The following is a 16566-nucleotide window of genomic DNA, read 5'->3' as shown; positions in this document are numbered from 1 at the left end:
TATGGGGTTGTCTTGCTTATGTAAGGCTTACTGACCCTAAAATACCTAAATTAGGTATAAGAGCTACTACCTGTGCTTTTCTTGGTTATGCGATTAATAGTGCAGCCTATAGATTTTTTGATCTTGAAAACAAAATAATTTTTGAATCTGGTGATGCAATTTTTCATGAAGAAAAATTTCCTTTTAAATTGAAAAATAGTGGGGGTGAAGAAAATATTTTGTCACAACCTAGTTCTTCTACATCACATTTACAAAATCAAGAAAATTTTGAAATGGAACCTAGAAGAAGTAAAAGAGCTAGAGTTGAAAAGGATTTTGGTCCTGATTATTATGTTTTTAACATTGAGGAAAATCCCCAAAATTTAAAAGAGGCTTTAACATCATCTGATGCTATATTTTGGAAAGAGGCTGTAAATGATGAGATGGAATCTCTAATTTCTAATAGAACTTGGAAATTAGTAGATCTTCCACCGGGTTGTAAGACCATAGGTTGTAAATGGGTCCTTAGAAAAAAGTTGAAACCGGATGGATCAATAGATAAGTTTAAAGCTAGACTTGTTGCAAAAGGCTTTAAACAAAAAGCTGATCTTGATTTCTTTGATACATTTTCTCTGGTAACAAGAATTACATCTATTAGATTGTTAATTGCTATTGCTGCAATTTTTTATTTGAAAATTCATCAAATGGATGTAAAAACTGCTTTTCTAAATGGGGACCTAGAGGAAGAGATTTATATGGACCAACCTGAAGGCTTTGTAGAGCCTGAACAAGAAAGCAAGGTATGTAAGCTAACTAAATCCCTCTATGGCTTAAAACAAGCACCTAAGCAGTGGCATGAAAAGTTTGATTCCTGCATGATTGAGAATGGTTATAAATCAAATGAATGTGATAAATGTATTTATTCTAAATCATGGAATAATCTACATGTTATTATTAGCCTCTATGTGGATGATATGTTGATTTTTGGCTCAAATATGCATGTTATAAATGAGACAAAAATTATGCTTAAAAGCCATTTTGATATGAAAGATCTTGGTGAGGCTAATTTTATTTTGGGTATGAAAATTACAAAAACATGTGATGGAATATATCTTGATCAATCACATTATGTTGAGAAAATATTGAGAAAATATAATTTTCATAATCACAAAAGTGTAGCTACTCCTTTTGATTCTAGTGTTCATTTATTTCCTGTGAATAATGATGATGAGATTTTTAATCAAAAGGATTATGCTAGTATCATTGGTAGTTTGCGTTATGCTACTGATTGTACTAGACCTGACATTGCATATGCAGTAGGAGTGCTTAGTAGATTTACTAGCAAGCCTAGTAAAGATCATTGGCTAGCTATTAAGCGAGTCATGAGATATTTAATTGGTACCAAAAACTATGGCATATTTTATAAAAAGTACCCTGCTGTGATTGAAGCTTTTAGTGATGCCGATTGGAATACTTTGTCAAGAGATTCTCTCTCTAGTACTGGTTATATTTTTACCTTAGGTAGTGGTGCTATTTGTTGGAAATCTAAAAAGCAAACAATAATTGCTAATTCAACAATGGAAGCTGAATTAATAGCATTAGCTTCAGCTAGTGAAGAGGCAAATTGGCTTAGAGATTTGTTATATGAAATTCCACTTTGGGAAAAGCCAATTCCACCTATATTAATTCATTGTGATCGCACTGCCGCAATTGGTAGAGTTAAAAACCGTTACTACAACGGTAAATCCAGACCTATAAGAAGAAAGCACAGCACCGTGCGATCTTATTTAAGTAGTGGCATCATAACTGTGGATTATATTAAATCTAATGATAATCTTGTAGATCCATTTACCAAGGCCTTGGCAAAAGATAGAGTCTGGAATACATCGAGGGGGATGGGACTAAAGTCCATAGAATCATGAGCCATGTATGAGGATACCCAACCCAAGGACCAGAGATCCTGAGAATTGGGTTCAATGGGAAAAACGAATCATACGATGGTCGTAAGAAATGCACTATTCATTTTTTTTAATTATTTATTTTATAAATAATTTTTAATTGTTCATCCCTATGATGTAAGTGCATTTATCCTGTAATGTGGAGAGGTTGAGTAAAAAACTCTTAATGAAATTTGTAGCTCGTATGAGTGGGGTGTCAAAATTACAGGAGCACCCTTGACAAAATTTCACCTATATGAGTGTGGGGGTGGGGCCGCTCTCTATGAGATTTGGACTTAATCTCAAATACACTCATGAAACTGGGATCAACACACGGCCGTAAAGTGCTAGCTATAAAAGCTCATGTCAACACCTGGATCATTATGTGTGAGCATCAATACTTTATTTCCCTTAAGTAGTCATAGTTCAAGTCGGAGACCACTACTGACTCTGGAGTAGAGATTGTTGTTTCACTAAGTGAAGGTTCAATGCAGAGCACACCTTCATGATGCATAATAATCCCTCTTTGCCCGGTAATCTCTCATTTTCCAAATTTAATATTAAAATGAGTGGGGGAATGTTAGTACATTTTAAATTAAATATGTTAAAACTCAAAATAACTGAAGATGAATAAAGAGATGAGTTATAATAAAAGTTGTTAAAGAAAGAGTTGTTAAAGAAAGAGTTACTTGTATGTAAGTTAGATTAAATAAATTAAGAGAAGTTTTCTAAATTAATAAATAACATGTAGGTTATGTGAAGGGTTGGAAGACTATATATACGGCTATGCTATGGACTAATTTCATATCAAGAGTGAATGAAGAAAATAGTTAAAAGCAAAGTGTATTGTGTGAGAGAGTGAATTCTATAATATTCCTAAATACTTGAGAAATTTCGGGCCAAAGAAAGGTGTTCTTCTGGTGGAGCTTTGGGCTTGAACACTTTGTGCAGAAGTTGTTCTAGCCATACAACATTTGTTGGGCTGTTGTATCCTGGGGGAGACAAGTCAGAGAAGGTCTGCACCGGTTACAAAGTTTAGCCAACCAAGGGCTTGAATCTCCTTAAAGAGAGCGAGTGCCGCGCCTCAGTCCAAATAGTATTGTGTAATTTTTCTCATTGAATTAATAATATTCAGAAGTACTATTCAGTTTCTCATTGTGTTATTTCCATTATTATTGTGTTTGCACCAACATAAATTTACATTCTCAAATTGTTGACATTGCAGGACGGGTCATGTTTATTATCGTTGTCCTCTGAATTTATTGGGGTCTGCCATATTCATTTGAATCTATTTTATTGAATGACCAAAACGCCATTAGGATTTCTTGCTTATATACTTCTCATGGTACCCTTTAGGGCCTTTATGTATTACCGTCTTTGACAGTCAGCGCATATTTAGCTGCTGAATCTGTCTCTCTTTCATTTTGCGTTAACTTGGTTTTGCTTAAAGTATTATAAGGTTTGTTCATTTACACTAAATGGTGGGGCTCCATAGAGAAGGAATTATATATGACAGTGACTAAGAGTTAGCTACAAATATTTATCACCTCCAGGCCCAAATGTCCAAGTCATTCTTTATCTTGTGAAGATTTTACTTTTTTCTGCTTGTATCTTCATCTTAATGCCAAATAGGCAAATAGCCAAGTATTTGTATAAAAGGCTTTGCCTCACCTTAATTGTTGGAAGCCAATTGTGTCCAGTAATGTCTCACCCACACATTTGGAAGCGTGTCCAATGCAATCTGCAGAAGAATTCTGATATTGTGTGCATGGTCGACATAAAGTTGATTTATGCATTCCTGACAAATCTATACACTTTATACTAAAATGAAAGCTATTTTAAATGCAGTTTAGCTTTAATGACCATCCAGCCATTTAAATAAATTGCACAATGCATAACCAGTGGCAGGAAGAAGGTGCAGTTTAGAAGCAACAATTAAATATGAAAGCCAAGAGGACTTCGTGAACTACACTGGCCAAAAATTCTTTTAAATTTTTTAGTCTCTTGTTTTATCATGATTAAAAGCTTCATACAAAGTGTTCATTTAAAAAGAGTTTATTTAACTTTTTGTTGAAAACTTATTGTTGAAAGTGTGTTAAAGTATCTACTTTGGAAAAAATTTTAAAGAGAAAAAAAAAAATGCTAAAGTATAGATAAAAGATCAATATCATATTACAAATGCTAATTCTTTTCAAAATATATATATATAATTACAAATGCTGAGAACAAAAACACCGAGAACTTTAAAGAGAATTAAGAGAAAATCAGATTCTATTGACACTAATGAATTCCTAAACTGAAAAACTAACTAACTAACCCTACAACTAATCAAAGCTGTACACGATTTTACAGAAAACCACGTGCTAAACACGCGGGTAATTAAGCACGCTGGGATCCTGAACATTGTCCCCAATACGACACCGTTCATTTTAAATGAAACGGTACACTTTGCCGCTTTAGTGATACAACCTCGTTTCAGCTAGTTGGACATCTCTTCTCTCAAAACGATGTCGTTGTTATCATCTCCGAAAACTTACAAAGATAGAGCTTGAGGCTTTGATGGTTAGAGAGAGTCGTATTTTCTGAGCCTAACAGTACGTACCATGCACATTCATTGTAAAAAGTGATCGGTGAAGAAATTTATAAGGGATTAAATGTGGACAAAGGACCGAGACGGTTCACGGTAGGTGGAGAAATAATGAAAAGTAAAAACAAAGAGTTATAGAGAAAGTAATGGCGGGGAAGGAAGATCTTGCTTTTATGATGCAGAAGATATCATTGCAAAATATGCTCTCAAATTTGGATCGAGATAAGGAGGAGGCGTACAAAAGGCCCACAAGAGGGTGTGCTTGCATCTAGGAGTGAGCAATGGACCCGGCCCACCCGAAAATCCGACCCGACCCGAAAGTTTTTGGGTCTTATTTTGGGTTATTTTCGGGTTCGGGTCGGTATCGGGTCGGGCGTCGGGTCATATAAATATATAAGTCTGAACCGATTTTTCTTTTGAAAAAACCCTACTCTGTCCACCTCCCTCAGCTCTCTCTTTATTCCTCAAACCTCATCCCCATTCGCTCAGTTTAAAGCTTTGTCTCTGTGTAAGTTGAATAAATAGCTAAACCTGTTTCTTGTTATCCCTGTTTCTTGTTAATTTAGTTGGGTTTTTAATACTTTCAGATTTTGGGGTTTTTTTCTATTTGAATATCCTCTTTGGGTTTGATTTTTTTGCGTTTTGTGATGTGGGTTTGGCTTGAATCGTTTTTTTTAGGACCCATTTCGATTTTTTTTTCAAGTTTTTAACATAATCGTTTTTTTTTTTTTTCAGGTTTTGTGATGTGGGAACTGATAAGAGCTATTCTCTTCTACCTCTCTCAATGAGTTCTCTCTATGTATGTAACAGTGTAAGTCATCCACTCATCCTTCTCTTTGTTGGGTTTTTTTTCTTCTTCTTAATTTCCTTGTCTTAGTCTCTGATTTTGGGAGTTTTTACATCTTTTAGGAACAACCCTTTTCATATTGATGAAAAAGAACTACTTTGGATCTGATGGGTTGGTGGGGTTTTGTGTTTCCTGTGATGTTATGTTGTTTTATTGTGTTATTTTTCTTAGCATGCAAACAGGGACTAATGGGTTTGTGTTGTTAGTGTCTGTTTTTTATTTTAGTTTTTATATTTTAAAGTTTACTAGTTAAGGCAGCACGTGCAAGGCACGTGCTAGCCATGGAAAAAAAAAAAAAGAGTGGTTATGATCTATTTTAAATTTTATTTGTATCACAAAATAAAAAGAGACATTAATTTTAAAATTTTTGATAATTATGTTATAAAAAGTTAATCTCATTCGTATAAGACCGTTGCAGATCCCAGTTTAATATTTTATTATTTTATTTTGACCTATAACTTATACCTCAATAGTTGTAAATATATTGTAATAACAACAATATGTCACAACATTTTTAGTTGTGCTAGATCTCGGTATGATATTTTATTATTTTATCTTATTTTATTTTGACCCATAAGGAATTGACACATGCGTCACAACATTTTCACAATATCTCTATGTATACATTGTACTTAATTACAATGTAAATTTATATTGTAGATACAAAAAAATTGGCAAATTAAATTTGTACAATATTTACCATTTTTTGTGCAAATGTGTATATTATTAACCACTTTTGTGTATTTACAATGTAAACTTGCATTGCAAGTACAAAGTAAACATATAAAGATCTTAAAAAAAAAAAAAAAAAAAAAAAAAAAAAAAAACAAAAAACAAAAACAAAACTTAAACCAACTGGCATACTTGAAGGAAAAAAGAAAAAAGAAAAAAAAGGAAAAAAAGAAAACAAAACAAAAAGTGCACCTCACTAATTAATAAACCAAAAAAACACTATTCATGAACCTTTGGCTCTATTTATATAGTTAATAGAAATAGATATGTCAGCTTACATAAATATTTAAAAAAAAAAAAAAAAAAAACAAAACCAATAAAAAAAAAAAAAAAAAACTTTAGGTATTGTAAAAATTAATGTTAAAATGTTGTGTACTTAGCATTTTGTTATTTGATCTATAAAAAACTGAGATCTCAACAATTGTGAAAATATTGTAATAACAATAAGTGTTGTAATATTTTCTCAAAACATTTATTTTTAGTTGTGGTTAATCACAGTCTCATATTTTATTATTTTATTTCGACTTGTAAAAATTGACACGTCAATAATTGTAAACAGGGGCGGAACTACAGTGGGGCAGGGGGGGGCCATTGCCCCCCACCCCCACCCCCAAAAAAAAAAAAAAAAAAAAAGCTAGTATATATATATATATATATATGTATGTATATGTTGAAATTTTAAATTTTGGTCCTAATAGACCCCCCAGTTAAAAAAAAAAAAATAAAATAAAAAAAAATAAAAAAAAACTGGTATACATATGTAATTTGAAAAATTAAGATTTGCCCTTAAATATATATTTTTGGATCTCCTTTGAAATAGTGCCGAGTTCCATTTTGATAAACGTGTTGAAATGTTTAAGAAACACTTATTTTATATGTAGTATTTTGTTGAATATGAAATAGATATTAGTTTTTATTTTTATAAAAAAAAAAAAAAATTGTTTTAAGCTTTGCCCCCCTCGATTCGAATCCTGGTTCCGTCCCTGATTGTAAAATTTGTTATGTCAATATAACAATATATATACTAGCTTACAATATAATATATTTAAAAAAAAAAAAAAAAAAAAAAAACACAAACCAATTACTGGAAAAAAAAAATTAAGCACTGTAACTATCGTGCCAGTTGAATAAACCAAAAGCACTGCACAATAAGGTTGTAACATTTTCTCAAAACATTTATTTTTAGTTGTGGTTGGTCACAATATCATATTTTATTATTTTATTTCGACTTGTAAGAAATTGACACGTTAATAATTGTGAAAATATTGTGAAATTTGTTATGTCAATATAGCAATATATATACCAGCTTACATAAATATCTAAAAGGGGAAAAAAAAAAAACATAAACCGATTACCGGGAAAAAAAAAACTTTAGGCACTGTAGCTATAATGCCAGTTGAATAAAGTAAAAGCACTGCACAATAAGTTTTGTAACATGTGGGGCCCAAATAATTTATGGGTCAGGCCCATTTACCCGTAGGGAGTCCAAAGGCCCAAGCTGAGGAGGGCTATGGCCCAAGTTTGATAATATAAAGCACAAAATGGCCTCGGGTTACAGTCGAGGACAGTTCAGTCCTCGGCAGACCCAAAGTCCCACCGAAGAGAGGGGCAAAAACGGTATAGAACTAAACTTGAAAGAAAATCTAAAATATCCAGGGAAAGCTGCCCTTACTGCCATTCAATACTCTGCACCTGACAGAGCCGTATTCTTCAGCTTTTACAACCACCCCCAACGACTTTGGGTATGGGCTGATGGGACAAGTATCAATCTTGGAAAGTTTGACCCTATACGTGGACGAAGGACAGTGAACGTAGGCGAGTATAAAAGGAAAAAGGAGTAATCTAGAGCGGTGGCTGGGAAAAATGGCCAAAAACCAGAGCCTCCCAGCCCACCTCCAGGAGAAAGACTCTAGGGGTGAAGGAAACTTTACCATGTATGAACACTACGAAAGACCCACCGTCTGGTGACCAAGGCCTAGCCTTTCAAACCCACGCTATACAAATGATATTGTTTGGGCCTTTTTACGCGCGAACCCAACACTGTTACGGTCCGCCACGAATCGTGTCCTTACAATTGGCGCCGTTTGTGGGGAAGGCTTGTGTGTTGGCATAGGCGGTAGGTCGAGAGAGTTCCTTTGTCGTTTTTAACCACTGGTTATAAAGTTTTAGTGTAAAGTTCCGCTAGGGGCTACGCTTCTTGACTAGGGGTTACACTAGGTGGCGTTAATCGCGTGGATAACTCTAGGGGCTTGGCCGAGGAGCTAACTCCCCTAAGGCGAAGGTCCCATGCAAAGAGAAAACTAAGTTTTGGACAGAACCAAGGCATTGCATGGTCCTCGGACTCAAGCCTATGGGGAAACCAACTACTTGGATGAGAAAACTGGGTTTTGGACAGAACCAAGGAAAAGCCTATGGGGTACTTGGATGAGAAAACTGGGTTTTAGAACCAAGGCATTGCATGGTCCTCGGACAAAGCCTATGGGGAATCAACTACTGGATGAGAAAACTGGGTTTTGGACAGAACCAAGGCATTGCATGGTCCTCGGACTCAAGCCTATGGGGAAACCAACTACTTGGATGAGAAAACTGGTTTTGGACAGAACCAAGGCATTGCATGGTCCTCGGACTCAAGCCTATGGGAAACCAACTACTTGGATGAGAAAACTGGGTTTTGGACAGAACTAAGGCATTGCATGGTCCTCGGACTCAAGCCTATGGGGAAATCAACTACTTGGATGAGAAAACTGGGTTTTGGACAGAACCAAGGCATTGCATGGTCCTCGGACTCAAGCCTATGGAGAAACCAACTACTTGGATGAGAAAACTGGGTTTTGGACAGAACCAAGGCATTGCATGGTCCTCGGACTCAAGCCTATGGGGAAACCAACTACTTGGATGAGAAAACTGGGTTTTGGACAGAACCAAGGCATTGCATGGTTCTCGGACTCAAGCCTATGGGGAAACCAACTACTTTGATGAGAAAAAGATTGAGCTTTGTAAAGTTGGCTACTTAATAATAATTCTAAGTTACTCAATCCTTGGCTCAAATACTGTAAAAGGTTAATGTCGATAGGAGTGTTAAGAAGATGGAGAAACACCCCACTATCCAGTAGCATAGGGGGGCAGTTCATTTTGCGGGTGATATGTCCTCGGATGGTTACTTCCTACACTGCACCGGGCATTGAGCTATCATCTCGGCTAGTTTTGGGGTAAGTATCGTTTTTCATAGGTCGGCATTGTTGTGTCAAACAACTCTATTAAGGCTATGATGATATCTTTTTTAGCAAGCATTTTGGCCCTAAGTGTCATTGATTCAAATGCTATATTATTGTGCTGAACAACACTTGCAAATTCATAATAGTGCCCTTCTCTTTGATAAAGGATTAGGGCCCCCAAGTATTGTACTCTAAGGTTGGTGGTATTGTGCTAGGCCGACCCAATAAGCTCATCATAATGTCCTTTCTTTTCCTGTCTAATGGGAGTTTCAGCCCTAGGTATCATTTGTTCGATTCAGTATTATTATTAAGCCGGATTGTTTTTATAAACACAGAGCAAGATCTTTTTATTAACTGGGACTTTGGTCCTAAACGTCGGCCACGGTTTAAGAATAAAAAGAATTCACAAGATTGTATGTCTATGCATTGCGCTATCATCTCGAAAATATAGAGAAAGAACATGTGAAGTAAAGTGATAACAATTTTTATTAATATAAAGATGTATTACAACGTACAAAGAGGGGCTTAAACAAGCCTATACAAAAAGTAGATTGCCAAAACAATAAAAAAAAAAAAAAAAAAAAAAAAAGAGCAATACATTAAGTGAACAGTCAGATCTCTTTTTTGAACTCGTCTCTGAAGTCCTTCCAAACTCTGCCTCGGTAGCGCCCATATCGAGAGAATGACCTTCTTCTCGGTAGCGCCCATATTGAGAGAAGGACCTTCTTCGGAAGAAGATGGAGGAGATGAATGAAAAGAAGGAGGAGAAGAAGAGAGAAGAGATGAAAAGAAAAAAAAAAGGAGCAAAAGAGGGAGAAGGAAAAGCACTAGAATGGACCTGGTGGTGAAAAGAAGAAGAAAGAGATGCAAAAGAAGGCACCAGTGAACGAAGAGAGGAAGAAGTAGGGGCATTTGGCCCCTGCCTCAGTCCTGACTTCTAACACACTGGTTGTAACGACCCCACCCCAACTGTGTAGATATTGTCCGCTTTGGAGCCCATACCCCTCACGGTTTTGTTCTTCCCCAGGTTGCGCTGGGGAAAAGGCCTCTACACATTAAAGGGAGATCATTCCTTATAAACACATTCACATGTGCTTCCCTAAGCGATGTGGGATTCCATAGAATGCAAGACCCCCCTTTTTGGGTCACTACAATCCACCCCCCTTACGGGCACACGCGTCCTCGCGTGTGGGGCCCACACTTCCGACTAGGGCATGGCTCTGATACCATCTGTAATGACCCCACTTCAACTGTGTAGATATTGTCCACTTTGGGGCTCATACCCCTCATGGTTTTGTTCTTCCTCAGGTTGCGCTGGGGAAAAGGCCTCTACACATTAAAGGGAGATCATTCCTTATAAACACATTCACATCGCCTAGGGAAGCACATGTGAATGTGTTTATAAGGAATGATCTCCCTTTAATGTGTAGAGGCCTTTTCCCCAGCGCAACCTGGGGAAGAACAAAACCGTGAGGGGTATGGGCTCCAAAGCGGACAATATCTACACAGTTGGGGTGGGGTCGTTACAGATGGTATCAGAGCCATGCCCTAGTCGGAAGTGTGGGCCCCACACGCGAGGACGCGTGTGCCCGTAAGGGGGGTGGATTGTAGTGACCCAAAAAGGGGGGTCTTGCATTCTATGGAATCCCACATCGCCTAGGGAAGCACATGTGAATATGTTTATAAGGAATGATCTCCCTTTAATGTGTAGAGGCCTTTTCCCCAGCGCAACCTGGGGAAGAACAAAACCGTGAGGGGTATGGGCTCCAAAGCGGACAATATCTACACAGTTGGGGTGGGGTCGTTACACTGGTGCAATGTTAGGTATGCTCGGGAGAGAGCGGTTGGTACTGATGATGAGTGTTCTCGATTCAGTCACGCCGAAAGTTGGACGTGACGAGTCCCTGCTTCGGATTTTGGCTGAAAGGATGGTGAGATAGATTTTGAGTCTTCGCCATCCCTGCCCTGACCGAGCCATTACGAGCTTTATTGGAATGTGGTGTTTACGGGGGGGGGGGGGGTATGGTTCTTTCATTACTCGTTGTTATGGTGAACGTATTATGGTTTAGTGTATAACTCGTGGGTAAAGTAAACGCTAAGGGAGGCTAAGGATTTCAGATCTCAGAAAGGTAAAAAGGGTCTCTGTACGAGAGCGATAGCCTCCTACTTGCCTTCTTATAGGAAGGGCAAAACGGAAGGTATTAAATTCGTCCAGGTTTTCAGAAGAACCTGTAAACAAAGATGTATCCGTTCCACTTCTCCACCTCATCAAACAAACCGTCGAATTTAAATAGTCTCGTAAATAGAAGTCATTAAAAGCACGTCTTGGATAACCAAACGACGAAAACGCGTCAGGAGTAAGATCAAAAGAATGTCTCGTAGACCGGTACATCTCCTGGGTAGATGGAGAACCGCCAGCATTAGTGAAAGGTCGAATTAGATGGGCCATAATAAGGGCTCGGTATTGCCAAAACCCCCCTTTCCAACCAAGAGGTTGGACAGCAGGGTTTTGAGGGGTTATTGTGGGGCCCAAATAATTTATGGGCCAGGCCCATTTACCCGTAGGGAGTCCAAAGGCCCAAGCCGAGGAGGGCTATGGCCCAAATTTGATAATATAAAGCACAAAATGGTCTCGGGTTACAGCCGAGGATAGTTCAGTCCTCGGCGGACCCAAAGTCCCACCGGAGAGAGGGGCAAAAACGGTATAGAACTAAACTTGAAAGAAAATCTAAAATATTCAGGGAAAGCTGCCCTTACTGCCATTCAATACTCTACACCTGACAGAGCCGTATTCTTCAGCTTTTACAACCACCTCCAACGACTTTGGGTATCGGCTGATGGGACAAGTATCAATCTTGGAAAGTTTGACCCTATACGTGGACGAAGGACAGTGAACGCAGGCGAGTATAAAAGGAAAAAGGAGTAATCTAGAGCGGTGGCTGGGAAAAATGGCCAAAAACCAGATCCTCCCAGCCCACCTCCAGGAGAAAGACTCTAGGGGTGAAGGAAACTTTACCATGTATGAACACCACGAAAGACCCACCGTCTGGTGACCAAAGCCTAGCCTTTCAAACCCACGCTCTACAAATGATATTGTTTGGGTCTTTTTACGCGCGAACTCAACACTGTTACGGTCCGCCACGAATCATGTCCTTACATAACATTTTCTCAAAACATTTATTTTTAGTTGTAGTTTGTTACAATCTCATATTTTATTATTTTATTTCGACTCGTAAGAAATTGACACGTCAATAATTATAAAAATATTGTGAAATTTATTGTGTTAGTATAACAATATATATACCTGTTAACATAAATATTAAAAAAAAAAAAAAAAAAAAAAAAAAAAGAAAAAGGGATTACTCTGAAAAAAAAAAAAATAAATAAGGCTTTAAGTACTGTAGCTACAGTACCATTGGCACAGTAGCTACAATAACGCATGGTGCTCACGAAACCAAAAATTACTGTAGCCGCTACAGTGCTTGCACAGTACAAACACACTAAGTGTACAGTGCCAAAGCACTGTAGCGGGCATAGCGGCTTTTATATATAAGAGATGTAAAAAAATGTCCGTGTCATTAACTATTTGATTGAAAATAGTGACTTGACAAATAGAATGCAAGTTTAAACTGGACAATGACAAATATTTTATTTGCGCGGAAAATCTGGAGGACAAGTTTAAACTTTTCTAGGAAAATGTTTCCTGATTTTATTGATACAAGTTGTTTCTTGGAAGCATACTTATGTATTTTGAATGCATTAATTTTTCGTAAATTATGTAAACCTGGTGTTGAATCTAAAAAGTTTCGAGGATCGAATATCAATGTGTGTATGTAGGACCTCTGGGAGATGTCTAACATATATATATATATATATATATATATGTGTGTGATATAAGTAAGTGCAATTATAAGACTATGAGTCAGGCTTGCTATCAAAATTTTCTGGTTGGTTTATTTTTTCATCCATTCTTTCAAATTTGGATTGAGCAACAAAATTTATGTAATTTTACATCTCAGAACACACCCTTTATGCCAATAGTTTAGCAAGTTCATCTACTCTTAAGCTTCCATGTGGTACTACATCTTGATAAAGTTCATCAAAATCATTGTGTCTTTTGACATTAGAACTCTTGTTCTCGCTTTTTTTTCCTGAGGGATCTCGTATGTTATTCATCACTTTCAAATCTCTAGTTTCTTGTCCCACTACCTCCTTAAGCTTTTGAACTGCTACCTTTCTTGGTCGATGCCTAAAAACAGGACCAGGTGGGGCAGACTGGGCAAAGGTAACTGCTGTTTGATAAATAACATCTGCATCCAAGGAAGAACCATCCAAAATAACTGCACTCCCATTTTCAACAGCTTGCTTTTGCAGTAGGAGAACTCCCGCTATGCAGGGTGCACTCAACCTTGCAGGCTTATTGAGATCAGCCTCTTCTGAAACATCTAGCAGCCTGTCATGAGTAGTAGCATCCACTAGAAGGGCTTCCACCCTACTTCCAGTGATCCCTAAGTTTCCTGCATTGATGCCATATCCCATTGTTATTGTCTGAAGTCCTTTGTAAGTGCAGCCTGCTTTATCCAATATGGCATCACTTTCAGATTTATTGCTCATAGGCTCTGAATTATCATTGACATCTCATAGGCTTTATCCAATTACTCTGTTCAAGTTAAGTTCTTCTTGCTGACAATAACAAAATTAGCTTAACTTGTCCAAGGTGGCTTTGAATGAGTATATGGACTAAGAAGACCAAGTCTAATTATAAATAACTACATGTGTCCATGCAACTATATAAATATAGAGTGCTCTTGTTTTCACCTTGGATCACTGAAGTTCTTAGTAGTTTAGTTTTTTCTATTCTATTTTGTTTTAACCAAAATTCCCTGTTCTTATAAAACATTTCAGGCAGATTTTGACAACAGTGGTACCATAGACTATGGAGAGTTTGTAGCAGCTATGCTCCATCTAAACAAGATCCAGAGGGAGGATCATTTTTTTGCAGCCTTCTCTTACTTTGACAAAGATGGGAGTGGATACATCACTGCAGATGAACTACAACAGGCCTGTGAGCAGTTTGGCTTAGAAGATGTTTAGCTAGAAGATATAATGCGTGAAATTGACCAGGATAATGTACACCAACTCAGACTGATCCATGGATTGATCTTTCCCATTTTGTCATTTTGGCCTCGTTTTTGTTATCTAAAAATTTCTTTGTTTGTGTTTGTGGGTTGGCCCTTTTTGTGTTATTTGGTTTAAGGCTCTCTCTTTTTTGTTGAAGTATCTGAATTTTAGCTGGTTGAATTGTTATTTGGATTATAATTTGTTTTGTTGATTGGTATTATTTTGGTTGGTTCTATTTAGAGTTTGTGTTTTCTGGGTGATTAGATTGAAATTTGATGCAAGTAAATTGCATTGACATGCATGGCATGCTCCTTTGTAGAGAATCAATGTATCAGTTCTTGCTCTCCCTCTATTGGAACTTATTACAGAAATTTGGTGTCAATGTAATTGTGTAATATATATCAATACAGCACAAACACACAGTATAACTCTTCATGTTCTGCTCAATGTGAATAGCTCTGATATGGAAGATATGAGCAGCTAGCAATATATATTAAAAAAAAAAAAAAAAGTAGATGTGTCCAACCCGAGACCCAAAAAACCGACCCAATTGCAAACCCGATTTTTCGGGTCAGGTTTAAGACACCCAGACCAGTTTATATCAGGTCGAGTTTCGAGTCACAGTAAACCTGACCCGACCCAATATCAGTCCTGCATCTTGGGTGAAGGAATTACAGCGCTCCAAGTTGGGTCACTGATTGAAGATATCAAGGCAAAAATTGCTTATTCGAAGCAGATTTTTCAAGACTATGGCATAAAAGAATCAACAATGCAAGCTAGCGGGCCAAGTTCTTTGAATGAGACGCAACGAGAGCAAAGACAAAACATTTTCTGATCTTAAACATGACCTTATTGGGTTTGACGAAGATCTAAATAATTTGGTGGAGTTTTTGCTGAGAGAAGAGGAAGCCAATAGAGTTCGTTCCGTATGTGGTATGGGTGATCTGGTAAAGAGCACTCTTGCCAAAGTAGGCGGCGCTTTAACTACTACACTTGGATATATATCACACAATAATGGCAGTGATGATTATAAAATTTGTTGTAATTCAAAAAATTACTTTATTTATTTTAATATTTCATTTTATCATATATTCAATATTAATAGTTTTATTTTATTTTTTGCTATTTCATTTAAATATTGTATTTTTTACAAAGCATAAAACATACTAATCATGATTAACGTTTACAATGCGTGAAATAGTCTTAGATGATATGTTAACATGTTTAGATTTAATTTCTCAAATTTCAATTTCAACAAAGCTGAATTATTCTACATATTTGGTAACAGATGCCTTTAAAGGTGCATTTTTAAGAATATAAAATATTTAATTATCAACTGGAGTGCACAATTTAAATAAAAATAAGATACGTTTATACATTGGTTGTACGGAGAGATTGCTCTGTTACTCTGTATACCTTCTGTAATATTGTATTTTATATAGCTAAATACGTTTGAGAGCATCCACAATAGTGGAGCTAAAAATTTAGCTTTTTAACTCCACCAAAAGTTACTTTATCTATTTTATCTACACATATATTGCAGCAGTGGATCTATTTTAGTTTTTAATACAATAAAATAATATAAATATCACAATAAAATAATATATCCCTTACAATAAAATAATATACCCCACTACCTAAAAAAACATCTAAAGCACCTATCACAACCACCTCTACCATCAGCCACAGCCACCACCACCACCACCACCACAACCGGTCACAACCACCACTCTATTTTGGCAACCACAACACAACATAGAAAATCAAAAAAACAAAACAAAAATATCCACAAACCCACTGTCAAAATCATCCACCACCATTACCACAGCCAAAATCAACCATCACCACCACCACAACCACAGCCAAAATCAACCACCACCACCACCACAACCACCAAACCCATATGAAAATACATAAAAAAAAAACACTATCACAGCAAAGAGAAAAGAGAGATGGACGGCAACAGCGGCTTGTGGCTTGGGGCTTGGGTCAGAGCAAGGTGGCTTTGTGGCAGCTGGGTGAGCGAAATTGGCGAATAGAGGAAGATGGACAATCGGTGATGTGGGTTTGCGGTAGCTAGGTTGGTGAGGGCAAAATGGGTCTGTGGGTCAGTGAGGATGATGTGGGTTTGTGGGTCGGTGAGGGTGA

At 37.0% G+C, this 16566-nt stretch overlaps 1 long non-coding RNA gene across 1 annotated transcript; it reads left to right on the top strand.

Moving 5' to 3' along the window:
• The first annotated feature begins 4921 nt into the window (after nucleotides 1-4921).
• On the top strand, nucleotides 4922-14657 carry LOC115967854. Its single transcript, XR_004086569.1, has 3 exons — nucleotides 4922-5011; nucleotides 5239-5314; nucleotides 14203-14657. It is a non-coding gene; the product is annotated as an uncharacterized LOC115967854 (long non-coding RNA).
• The last annotated feature ends 1909 nt before the right edge of the window (nucleotides 14658-16566 follow it).

Source organism: Quercus lobata, chromosome 11 (genome assembly GCF_001633185.2).
Source record: "Quercus lobata isolate SW786 chromosome 11, ValleyOak3.0 Primary Assembly, whole genome shotgun sequence".
NCBI classification, from domain to species: domain Eukaryota; kingdom Viridiplantae; phylum Streptophyta; class Magnoliopsida; order Fagales; family Fagaceae; genus Quercus; species Quercus lobata.
The sequence above is the reverse complement of the archived record's forward strand: the minus strand, read 5'-3'. Positions and strand labels throughout refer to the sequence as shown.